The sequence below is a fragment of the Gorilla gorilla genome, chromosome 12, assembly GCF_029281585.2.
Source record: "Gorilla gorilla gorilla isolate KB3781 chromosome 12, NHGRI_mGorGor1-v2.1_pri, whole genome shotgun sequence".
Lineage (NCBI taxonomy): Eukaryota > Metazoa > Chordata > Mammalia > Primates > Hominidae > Gorilla > Gorilla gorilla.
This window is the reverse complement of record NC_073236.2, coordinates 104180071-104193269: the sequence shown is the minus strand read 5'-3', so window position 1 is coordinate 104193269 and position 13199 is coordinate 104180071.

The following is a 13199-nucleotide window of genomic DNA, read 5'->3' as shown; positions in this document are numbered from 1 at the left end:
CCAACAAAGGCAACATGAATATTCTTTTTATTTGGCCACAATGTATTCAGCTGAATAGACAATTCTGGGTAACAGAACAAGCCACAGTAACTCCTAACATATTGAATGCAAACAGATTATGATCTCAGACCAAAATGAAACTTATTAAGAATCAATAACAGTAAAATAACCAGAAAAACTCTACATATTTTTAAATGAAAGAATATATGTTAAAATAAAGATTGAGTCAAAGAAGAAATTACAAAAAAAGAAAATATTTTAACCTAATGGTTAAAAATAAAACTTTTGGGATTTGCCACATAGAGGAAAATGTATAGCTTAAAATATATGTGTTAGAAAATAAGAAAAATCTTAAGTCAAGTATCCAAATTTCTATGATAAGAAACATAGAAGAGAAAATTAAACCTAAATCAAGCAGGGGCAAAATATTTTTGAAGGTAACAGCAGAAATCAATGAAATGAAAAGTATAAACACTGTGGAGAAAATCGATGGAACCAAAACTTAATCATTCAAAAAACACTTAATAATGATTATAAATCTAGCCAAAATGATCAAAAAAAGAAGGAAAGAGATACATTACTAATATTATGAATTGAAAGAAGGGACATCATTACAGATCCTTCCAGCATTAAAAGGATAATAAAAGAATACTGTGAACAACTTAATATGAATAAATTTAATAACCTAAATGAAATGGACAAATTCTTTGAAAGACAAAATTACTAAATCTAACCCAACAAGAATTAGAAAGTGTAAATAGTCCTGTACCAGTTAAATATATTAAGTTTTTCATTGAAATTATTTTCACAATCAAATTCCAGCCTAGATGGCATCACTGGTAAGCTCGATTCAACATTTGGGACACAAATAACACCAATCCTATGCAAAAATCTTTTAGAAAAAGGAGGAGGAAGTAACACTTTCCAGTTTAATCTATAAGGCCAGTTTGCTTAATCCCAAAACCAAATAAAATTTAAAGTATTTTTTTTTTTTTGAGATGGAGTCTTGCTCTGTTGCCCAGGCTAGAGTGCAGTGGCATGATCTCAGCTCACTGCAAACTCTGCCTCCTGGGTTCAAGCAATTCTTTGCCTCAGCCTCCTGAGTATCTGGGATTACACTCACCACCACACCCGGCTAATTTTTTGTATTTTTAGTAGGGACAGGGTTTTACCATTTTGGCCATGCTGGCCTTGAACTCCTGACCTCGTGATCCACCTGGCTCGGCCTCCCAAAGTGCTGGGATTACAGGCGTGAGCCACCACGTCCAGCCAAAATTTAAAGTTTTGAAAGCAAAATAACTACAAACCAATACTCCTTATAAACAACTTGCAAAAATCTTTAACCAAATTTAATCAAATGAAACCACATACACATACCAGGACCAAATGGTCTTTATCCCAGAAATGCAAGGCTTGTTAAACATTTGAAAATGAATCAATGTAATTTACCATATTTATAAAATAAAGGAAAAGAACTTTATAGATTTTTCAAGACATGCAAAGGAAAGCATTTAACTAAGCCCCATGCCATCTGTAATTTAAAAATCTTTCAAAAAGCTAAAAATAAATAAGAACTTCCTTAACTTGATTGAGGGCATCTAAAAACAAAAACAAAAACAAAAAAACTATGGCTCTATGGCTGATAGCATACTCAAGGCAAGGCTGTCTACTCTAACCACTTCTAGTTGATATTGTACAATAAAGCAAGAATAATAAATAAATGATACTCAGATTATCTCATTTATAGACAGCATGATTGTTTATTTAGGAAACCATAAGGACTGTATAAAAACTACTAAAGTTAACAAGCATGTTTAGCAAGGTTGTAATATGTAGCGTTAATAATCAAAATACAGTTACATCTCTGTATTTTATCAACAAATAATTAAAAATAAAATAATTCCAGTTATGACAGCCTAAAAATAAAAAATAAAAATAAAATAAAAATAGAAATAAAATTAACAAAATATATGCAAAAACATTGAAAATTATAAACTAGAGGCCAGGTGTAGTGGCTCATGCCTGGAATCCCAGCACTTTGGGAGGCCAAAGTGTGTAGATCACTTGAGATCAGGAGTTCGAGACCAGTCTGACCAACATGGTGAAACCTTGTCTCTACTAAAAATACAAAAGTTAGCAGGCCATGTTGGTGCGGCCCGTAGTCCCAGCTACTAGGGAGGGTGAGGCACGAGAATCGCTTTAACATGGGAGGCAGAGGTTACAGTGAGCCAAGATCAGGCCACTGCACTCCATTCTGGGTGACAGAGAGAGACTTTGTCTCAAAAAAAAAAAAAAAAAGAAAACAATAAACAGCAATAAACTATGTCACAAGGAAATCGAAGAACACCTAATGATTACAGACTGGTAGACTCAATTTTATCAAGATGGGCAATGTGTGTTGGCATCATCTAATCTGTTGAGGGGCCAAATAGAACAAAAAGGTAGAGGAGAAACATATTCACTCTCTCTCTCTCTGTTTGAGCTGGGATGTCTGTTTTCTCCTGCCCTCCTGCTTCTCAGGCCTCTGGACTCAAACTTAGTTACATGAATTATACCACTGACATTCCTGGGTCTCCAGAAATAGATCCACCCTTATATGGCCTATTGACTTACAACAAAGATGGCAAAGTAATTCAATTGAGAAAAGATCAAAAGATCAAATAGTGCTGGAACAACTGGATATCAGTATGGAAAAACATGAACTTCAACCCTCACCTCAGACTGTACACAAAAATTAACTTGAAATAGATTACACAGAAGGTAAAAGGTAAATCTGATAAAGTTTCAGAATAAAACACTGGGTTAGACAACGATTTCTAAAACAGGATACAAAGAGCACAGACTATAAAAAATAAATTTATAAGACAGATTTTATCATGACTATAAATGTTTGTTTTCTGAATGACATAGTTAAGAAACAAAGCCAAGCCACATACCACAAGTTTTATAAAATACTTATGAAATGGATTTGTACCTGGAATATATAAATGAATCTTATTACTCAACAGTAAGATTAAACAACTAAATTTTTAAGTGAGTAAAAGATTCATAAAGATAGTTTTAAAAAGAACATCTGTGAATGAGTAATAAACACATGAAAAGATATTAACATCACTAGGCTTCAGAGAGATGCAAATTAAAATCACAGTGAGGTAAAATTACACACCCACTAGAACAGTCAAAGTTAAATAGACTGACTACAACAATTTTGAGAAAGATGCAGATGAACTACAATTCTCATACATTGCTAATTTGAATGTAAAATTGTACAGCCACTTTGGAAAATAGTACAGCAATATCTCACAGAGTTAAACAAGTATCTTTATCCACAGACATTTCATTCCTACATGTGCATTCAAGATAAGTAAAAACATAACTCTACCCAAAGATGTGTACAAAAATATTCATGTCAGTGTTAATTATAATAGATACAACTCAAATACCATCAATTAGTCATCTAGGGTTAACTATTACTCTGTGACAGAAATAAATAATTATTAATAATGCAACACCATACCTCAATCTGAAAGTCATTATGCTAATTATAAATCAAACACAGTATACACCATATGAATCAATTTATATAAAATTATAGAAAAGGTAAAACTATAGTGACAGAAATAAAATCAGTTGGTTCCTTACCTGAGAATTGGGGAGGAAATCAACAGCAAAGGAGCACAGAGGAAGTATCTGAAGTGACGAAATTGATCTGTATATTAACCACATTGTTAGTATAGGCATGTATACAGTTACCAAAATCCATCAAGCTATGTACTTAAACCAAATGAATTTTATTGTAATTAAATAATACCTTAATAAACATTAAGATATTAAAAATATGAGAAAAGTACCCAGTATCACATTCTTGAGAGAATGGCAGAGATTAGTGCAATCTTAAAGACACAAAGATCACTAGAGCAGTGTTTCCCAACATTTCTCTACTTAATTCAAAAATCTGGCCTTCTTTCCAATACCCCCTACCCCAATAAAAATAGATACCCGCATGTGAAAGTTGACTCCTGCAAACTTAATCAAGTCATAGCCTAAATTACAGTTACTGTCCCAAATATGATATCTCGTGAAAATAGATTAACATAGCTTCAGATGCGTGGTATGTGGTTTGAGGTGAATGAATTTTTTCTATCTCTATCAGGAATTAAGATCAGAAACAATTCACAATCATATGGGATAAATAAGAGTACACATGTAGTGTTCATCCCAGTGATAGTAATACTCCCACTCTCCATCCTAATATAGCTCAAAGGAACTTGGGCAATCTAGACATTTCACAAAAACAATTAATTAGTCTACTGTATAGAGTGTCACATAAATTGAACCAGAGGAGTTAAAAGTGGCAAGTACATTGGATGACTTGTTAAGTCACTTCAGAAAATGAAATATAAAAATAATGAAGTTTCGGGGGCTCATGACATTAGTAAAGTGTTAAGTATTCCATCGTCTGTGTCATGATTAAACATTCCTACAAATGTATAAAAAATTATTTGACTTTATACTTTCCTGTAATAAGAAAGAAACACAATGCTTAGAAGACCTCTTTTTGTTCTGGAAATAGCATATTTTACTCTTGGGATTTTGTTCCAACCTATTTATCTAGTGATAAGGAAAGCTTCCAGCTTGGAGTGGAGTCCAAAGCAAAACTAGACCTGTAAGAGAAACAGGCTGCTGTAATACAGTCCTAAAATGTGATCCATATGACCTGGCAGATCTTACCATATTAGAGTATGGGTGGTAGGAAAACATCCCTAGTGGAATTTATGGCAAATTCCAAAAAAAAAAAAAAAAAAAAAAAAAAGAATAGCAATATAGATCCCTAGGGCCCTGGAGCAAGGCCATTTCATCTGCAGTGTCAAGTTCTAGACCAATCAAAACAGCATCTAGCACTGTATTTGGCTTCATAAAGATGAAAAAAACTAACCATGAGACCTCAAATGACCATATGACTAAATCTGCCATTCATGAGCATAGGTTTGAAAAGACCCAGCATCATTCTGTAATAGAATGGAAGACACATCCAGGATTTGACATGAGTAGTGTCAAATACTCATTTGTACAGATAAACTGTACAAGCAAATGACTCAGAAACTTTTAATCAATTAATGCTGCATTATTACCTCTTCCTTAGCCCAGAAAACAGGCACAGTGTTCTGGAGAAAAATGCATATGCCATAATTATGGAAATGTGCATAAAGTATGAAGATATATGGTTTGGGGCCATAGTCCCAAAAGAAACAGTCCAAATGGTATAATCCAGTATGTTGAAATCCTGAAAGTCTAAAATCTTGAAAATCAAAATCCTGAAAGATCAAAATCCTAAAAATATAATTCTGAAAATAATAATTCCTGAAACACTTTTAAAATACGTTAATTTGCATCTTAAATGGGGATTTATTTGTTAAACATACAAAAACACAATAGAACACTTCATAGACCACTTTACACAATAAAATAGAAAATAATAACATTATTTTTGCAAGCATAAACAGGTATACTAATGACAGTTGCATGGGTATAACAGTTATGAGCAGATGAAACACATCATAAAGAAATAGGACAAATAATGAAAAATATAAATGCATATGAATGTTGTTGGTAATTGCATGCACCCAGCTTTATAACTATAATCACCTGAAATACTTTGACAGACAAGTCTTTTGACAAGATGGATCAAAAACTATGATGGGTCACAATCACATATGCAGTCACTAAAAGAGCTGAACTCTTCAGAAATTTTATCTTTCATCAATCCAGATGTGCAGAAAGGACATCTCCATATACTGAGGAAGTTTCAACACTTTTATATACATGCCCAATGCTTATATGCAAAGTCAATTTTCTGATAATGCACTTTCATAGAGTTAAATTTTCAAAAAATATGTAAAACAAATTAGAATCCTCTAAACATCTTTACCTCATTTATACCTTCAGTATTGAAAATGGTACAAAGATGAAATACAGAGCATGGGTAATTATTTATTTCTAATGCTGACAATTTAAAACAGCAAAAATTAAAAAAAAAGGGAAGAAAGGAAAAAATGTGAAAAAAAACAGAAAAACTAATGCTAACTTTAACATACGAAAACAAAAATGTATTACAGGAGTAGATTATGGGCAATGGCATAAGGGTAGTCCATAAAAGCTGGCTGGCTTTTATCATCATTACTATATTTTAAAGTCTTGCATTGCAATAAGCAGCTTCTTTTATTTGAAGGGATGGCTACTTTTGAATTCATTTTTCATGTGGCATTGATCTTTTGCAAATGCTTCTATGATTGGATATACATCCATAAGATCATTCCTTCTTAATGTTTCCATCTTCTGTGCCATGCTTCTATTTTGTTTTGGGTGCATGGAAATACACTTCTCTCATGCACTCTTATACAGACCACAGATTTGGAGTAAACAATACTGTTGCTCTAACAGCAATATTTGCATGTCTTCTTATCCTACTGTGCATGTGATTATTTTTGAACCAGTTAGTAACTTCACTGGTTTCTTCAGGCAAATGTAGCTTTGATTCATTAAAAGCTTCTGGAAGCTTTTAGCAGCTGGAAGGACTGCCAATGCAGACAAAATCACACATTTTAAAACTGATTTTAGGCTTTAAGGATTTTAGATTTTAGGGATTTTGATCTTTTGAGACTTTTTAACATTTGAGATTATGGTATTGGGGATTATATCTTTTGGGATTATGATAGGAACCAAAGATATTTTTACCACATAGTTATGCCCACCAGGGAGGATCCACTATGGAGGAAACATTAAACCCAACAGGCCAGCCACGGTGGCTCACATCTGTAATCCCAGCATTTTGGGAAGCCAAGGAAGGCAAATCACTTGAAGCCAGGAGTTGGAGTTCAATCTGGCCAACATGGCAAAACCCTGTCTCTGTCAAAAATACAAAAAGATTAGCCAGTCATGGTGGTGCATGACTGTAGTCCCAGCTACTTGGGAAGCTGAGGCATGAGAATTGCTTGAACTTGGGAGGTGGAGGTTGCAGTGAGTCAAGATCATTACCACTGCACTCCAGCCTGGGCGACAGCGAGACTCTATCTCAAAAAAACAAACAAACAAAAACAAAAAACAAAAAAGAAAAAAAAAAACGATAGAAGGATTTTCGTCAGTTGATATCAGCCAGCCTCTCTCATTGGCTACCCCTGTGCTGTCATGGTGAGCCCATGGATGGAGTAGCCATAAAGATAAAGGTGGAAATTATTCATGAGCTCAAAAACATGGATTTTTACTGACCTAGGACCTAGGCTAATATCTTTTCTTCCACTGCCAATGTCTCCTAGCAACAGACCAATGCTTAATCCTCAACATAGCATTATAGCTTGAGAAATCCAATCAGCCATATCACGGCAAGTTTATTATATTGAACCTCTTCTACCCTGGAAGGTACGTGTATTTATCATAACAAAATCAGTACATAGCTAGGAATGTTTTTGCTGAACTTTCTTGTAGGGCCGTGACTAGCACCACTATCTAAAACTTTTTGAAAGTGTCATCCACCGAAACTTTGGGATCCTACAAAACTTGGGATCCTACAAAACAATGCCATGGAATAGGTAACAATTTTACAACAAAGGAAATGCAGCACTTCGCATATGTCCAGGGTATCCACTCTCAGCCTATAGAAAACTGAAATGGCTTTTTGAAGATGCCGCTTACAAAGGCTGTTCTGCAGGATGGAAATCATCTTCTAGGATGTAATATATACCTTTCATCAATGACCACTCTATGATGATGTTTTCCCTTAAGTAGCTTACATATTTCTAGAAGCCAAGGCATTGAAGTATGATTGGTACGATTTACCATTACTCCCAGTAAGCCACTTGGATAATTTATCATTTTTGTCCCTGCAAATTTAGGCTGTCTTGGTTTAGAGGCCCTGAAGTCCAAAGAAAGCAGGCTTTCATAAAAGGATGTAGTAAGAATCCCATTAAAATTCAAGCTGTCATTACGAGCCACTCACTTTGAACTTTTTATAACAAAAGACAAATAGTCAAGGAAGAATCAGCATTCTGTCAGGGATAATTGAACTTGGTCAGTAGAAAGAAGAGAGTTGTTTTTAAACAGTGGTGCAGGAAATAGCACGTGTGGCTCCCAGGCAATCCACTGGGGCTTTAGTTGATAATGTCCTCTTCAATTTTAATGATATATGTATATGATTGAGCAGGACATTACCAACTAATAGTGATAAGGAGCACACACTCCTCAGTGATAAAGGTCTGTGTCACATTACCAGGTAAGGCACTGAAAATAGCAGAGATGCTAACCAAATGTGAGAGAAATCTAGAATGATTAGTGGAACAGAAGAAAATTGTCAGTAAAGCCTTAAGAACTGCAGTAAGTGAAAACTTTAGTTTTCCCATCAACTTTCTTTAAATATTTCCTCAGGATATAGCGCCAAACAAAATCTTAGAAGAGCTTTTTCCCGAATTAGGTGACCTTACCAAAATAAGTAATTAGATCTGAGCAGTGCAAGAGGTAAACTATAGTAAAGGTTGTGGTGCCCTTGATACCCCCTTCAGGAACAAGGCACTTTATTGCCCCAACTTCTGGGACAGCAGGCTGCTGATGGCTTGCATTTTTGTCCTTGTTCATGCATAAATTGTCCTTGGCCAAGGGAGCTGTGTCACCCAATCTCATAGTCCCTCTCCAGTTGAAACCAAATCTAACAACTGGTTGATGCAGGGATGCAAATGATCAGGCCCCTTGCCTTAATTTGATCGACAGTTCTAAAGGTATCCAAACTCTAGTGAGATCAAGTCAAACTTCACCACTGTTCCACTTCTCCCTCTGCCAACTCCTGTTTCCCTCTCTTCCTCACAGGTTTTGTCCCCAAGAGCACTCTATAGTAAACTTCCCTATGCAAATCTCCAACTATGAGTTTGTCTCTGAGATGCTCTATCTAACACAGAGACCAAGCACCACCTGGCTTCAAGAAGAAGCAAAGTCAAATACTTTCTGGAGAAAAGCAGGTCCAGTTTAGCCCTAAAAAATTAAGATCATGAAATGTTAACCCTGTCAAAAACAACTCACAAGAAAACAAGCTAACATAAGTGAGAGTTAGAAAAAACAACAACAAATCTTAATATTGGAATTACTAGAAAAGAATTAAAAAAACTATAAATGAAATGCTTAAAAAACACAAAATCATAAATATGAGAAAGGAAAAAGATTATCAATATGACTTATAAAAGAAATAATTAAATTTAAAAGATGAAAACATAAATAGATTCAATGAATAGGTAAAATATTAGATTAGTTCAGCCAAAGAGAGAATTACTGAACTGAAAGTGAGCACTAGAGAAATTTATAAGAATGTAGCACATAGCTAAAGAGAGCCAAAATATGAGAGCAAGGCTTACGTGATATGAAGTATAGAATGAAAAGATCTGAAGACACCTCATCACAGTTCAAGAGAAATAGAAGAGAGAAGTCATAGGAGAAGCAATATTAGAAGATACAATGGCTGAGAATTTTTCAAAATTCTTGAAACACTAGAATCTGTAAATAAATATATGTCATATACTATATAATAAATAAATAATTAGAAATCGACATCTCAAAACATTCTAACAAAAGTGCAGAAATCAATTATTAAGATTAAATCGGGCCAAATGAAAAGAGAGATCACAGGTGAAGAAATAACAATTAGACTGGCGGAAATGGTGAGAGAAAATAACCATTATTCTAGAATTGTGTCCCCAGCAAAACTATCATCCAAAAATAAATACATGCTTTGTTTATCTCAACTGAAATACCTGTGTTTTGTTTCATTTTTTTCCTCATTGGCTTGAAGTTGAATTCCTACTTCTTCCAACTCTACCAATCTTTCTCTTAACTCCATTTCCTGCTTTAGCATAACATATAACATAACGAATCTTTGAGAAAAACATTTTTTATCTAGTTATCTTAGTTTGTTCTGTTCTGCTGTAACAGAATACCAAATATTGAGTAATTTAGAAAAAACAAAAACTTTATTTCTCACAGTTCTGGAGACTGAGAAGTCAGAGATCAAGGTGTCTACAGTGATGGTGTCTGGTGAGCACTGCTCTCTGCTTCCAAGACCATGCCTTGAATGTTGCTTCCTCCAGAGAGGAAAATATTGTGTCCTCACATAGCAAGAAGAAGAGGGCAAGGGAGGTGAAATACCTCTGCCAAGCTCTTTTACAACAGTATTAATTCATTTATGAGGTCCTAGCCTTCACGAGCAAGTATCTCCCAAAAGACCCCACCTCCCAATACTGCTGCATTGGAAATTAAGTTTCTAACACATGAATTTTGGAGGATATATTAAGACAATGGCACGAGTCAAGATATGTGTTTCAGAAATGTACAGCATCTCTCTTACCCAATAACTGAGAACATAGATTTCATTGTGATATAGTACATGTGGCCCTTTCACATCTGTGCCCTCTGTTACTCACATCTTACATTCACCCAGTTACTTTTATACAAAGAGATCCCAGACCCAGAATGTTGCTGTTGCTAAGAACTATGCCTTTGGGACAAGATACAGGTGCAGCTCTTCTTCTATACCTGGCTCTCTTAAATCTCCTGTAAAGTGTGCCGTACTGCAGCAATATTCCCTAGGGCAGGAATATTCCCTCATCACCTTTGTACCAATTACATCTATATTGAGCAAACACTTAGCATGTCCTTATGTCTCATTTCTTTATAAGCAAAAGATAAACTTCTTGATAGTCAAGGGACTTTTCTTAATTATCTTCCTCATTCTTTCTCTCCTCAGACCTCAGATTTAGGAAATAAACATTCAAATAATAGGCACTCATTAATTATCAAAATTTAAGACAAGATAAAAGATTCTTTTAATAGACATTTTGTTTTTGTGTTATGCAAAGGCTGCCTAAAAGAAGCTCATTAGATTAAATGACAGCCTTGTGATAAATTGAGAGTTATAGCTTGTAATTATTTAATACACTATTTCCCATGGCAAATATTTTCATTATTTGGCCTCAAAAATAAAATTGAAATTAAAAGAGAAAGAGCAAAATGATTTGAGTCTAAATTAAATAAGCATACTCCCATACCTCTCACACCAAAATCTAGTCAATTCTTGTTCTGACATGGTTTATTATATAAGAAAGTCCATGTGTAAATTGATGGCAGTTTTCCTAGCAGAATAATAGATAAGCTAATTTAACTTTTTGGCAATATTCTTCTATTTTCTCATTTAGGTGCATCATTATATTAGTCATGGGGAAATGATGAGCTGTACCAAATTGGAACAAAAGATAAATCAAGTTCCCCTGTGAGCATTAAATGTGGTGAACACTTAATTGTAAACCACAAAAAATCAGTTTTCAGATGCCTTTTGGAATTTCCTGCTGGAGATAAAGGTATATTAATGATATAGATATAGACATAGATGATGAGATATGGATATAGATATAGATATGTAGATATAGATAGATACATATGCTCAGATGCCCAGTGAATACTAAGCCACATATTTATGTGTAAATTGGAGTGACAAAGTTCCTGCTACAAATCATTCAGATAATTCTTTCCGTGAAACTGAATATTGATGCTTTAAGATGGGAAACAGAATCATGGTATACAAAGGTAGTAATATTATATTCCATAAACCACCCACAAAGTACACTTCAAGGAATCTATGAAATCTGTACTTTTGATCATTGCTACTCATGAGTACCTAATAAATTGGGCTTAAACCTAACCCTAAGCCAACATTAGCCAATGGCCACAAATGGGCCTTTAAACAAAACAATAAAACCCAACCTCTAACTTCATTTCCAATAAAATCTTCAAACTTCTAAAATTTCTTCATTGAATTAAAATCTTACTGAGGCCGGGCACAGTGGCTCACGCCTGTAATCCCAGCACTTTGGGAGGCGAAGGCTGGCGGATCACGAGGTCAGCAGTTTGAGAACAGCCTGACCAACGTGGTAAAACCCCGTCTCTACTAAAAATACAAAAATGAGCTGGGCACGGTGGTGCGCGCATGTAATCCCAGCTACTCGGGATGCTGAGGCAGGAGAATCGCTTGAACTTGGGAGGCAGAGGTTGCAGTGAGCCGAGATTGCGCCATTGCACTCCAGCCTGGGCGGCAGAATGAGACTCCATCTCAAAAAAAAACAAAAAACAAAAAACAAAAACACCTCATTGACCCATTTATTTATCTAATCCTCAAAAATTTACTCAGTACTCAGTGTCTTCTGGAACTGCATTAATTTCTAAAGAGAAATAAATGAATAGTACCTGCTCTCATCTGTTCAAATTCTGCTAAGAAAGTCAGAAAAAGCAACAATAGCAGACTGAAGTTCTATCCAAAGAAATATTAAATTATACTTAGTCATTTTTAAATTCATTTTTCAGTTTTCCAACCCCAGTCACACATTTTTGTCCTGAGGTTTTATATTCACAGGCAGAAACAATGAGCAAATCTAATTTAATATTTATTATATTTAAATATAAATTTTTCTCAAAATTCTTGTGCTAATTCAGTACAGTAGTTTTAACATTTACATAGCTTGAATACCTCCTATGAATAAATCATCAATTTACAACATTTTCTGGTGACTAGAGGCTTTTCATATGCTCAGTATCTTTTGCAATGGAAAAACTAAACCAGATAATTAGAATCCTATTCCAACCCTAAACCCTTCAGTGCCTCCTTAACACTGGACTACTATAATTGACCAGGAATGAACATATTATGTATTGCCACTTTGCTCCATTTCATACAGGGCACAATTGACCCATTTCTGTCATAATGTTGATAGGATATCATTAACCTTCTCTAAACAACCACTGCTGCTGAATAACAACTGCTTTACAGACAGAGAGATAGAGATAGAGATCTTGAATTACTAAAAAAAAAAATTAGCAGACAGATCTGTGAATAAAACTGCTCTATAGAGGAGGGCTTGACACCGCTATGATATAAAAGAAAATAGGTTAAATTAAAAATATTCTTAAAAGGAATTTGAAATTGATAAAAAGTCAAGAACTAACAGTCTCCGTATAGAATTAGTTAACTGCAAATCTTTCATGAGAACCACCTAACTATGTCATTGTTCAACAGTTCATTTTTCATGAGTTTCTCTTTGGAAGGATATGTTGGAGAGTTATTTTATTAAAGATTATCATTTTTGCCAGTTATCATTTTAGAATCACTGAAGAGATTA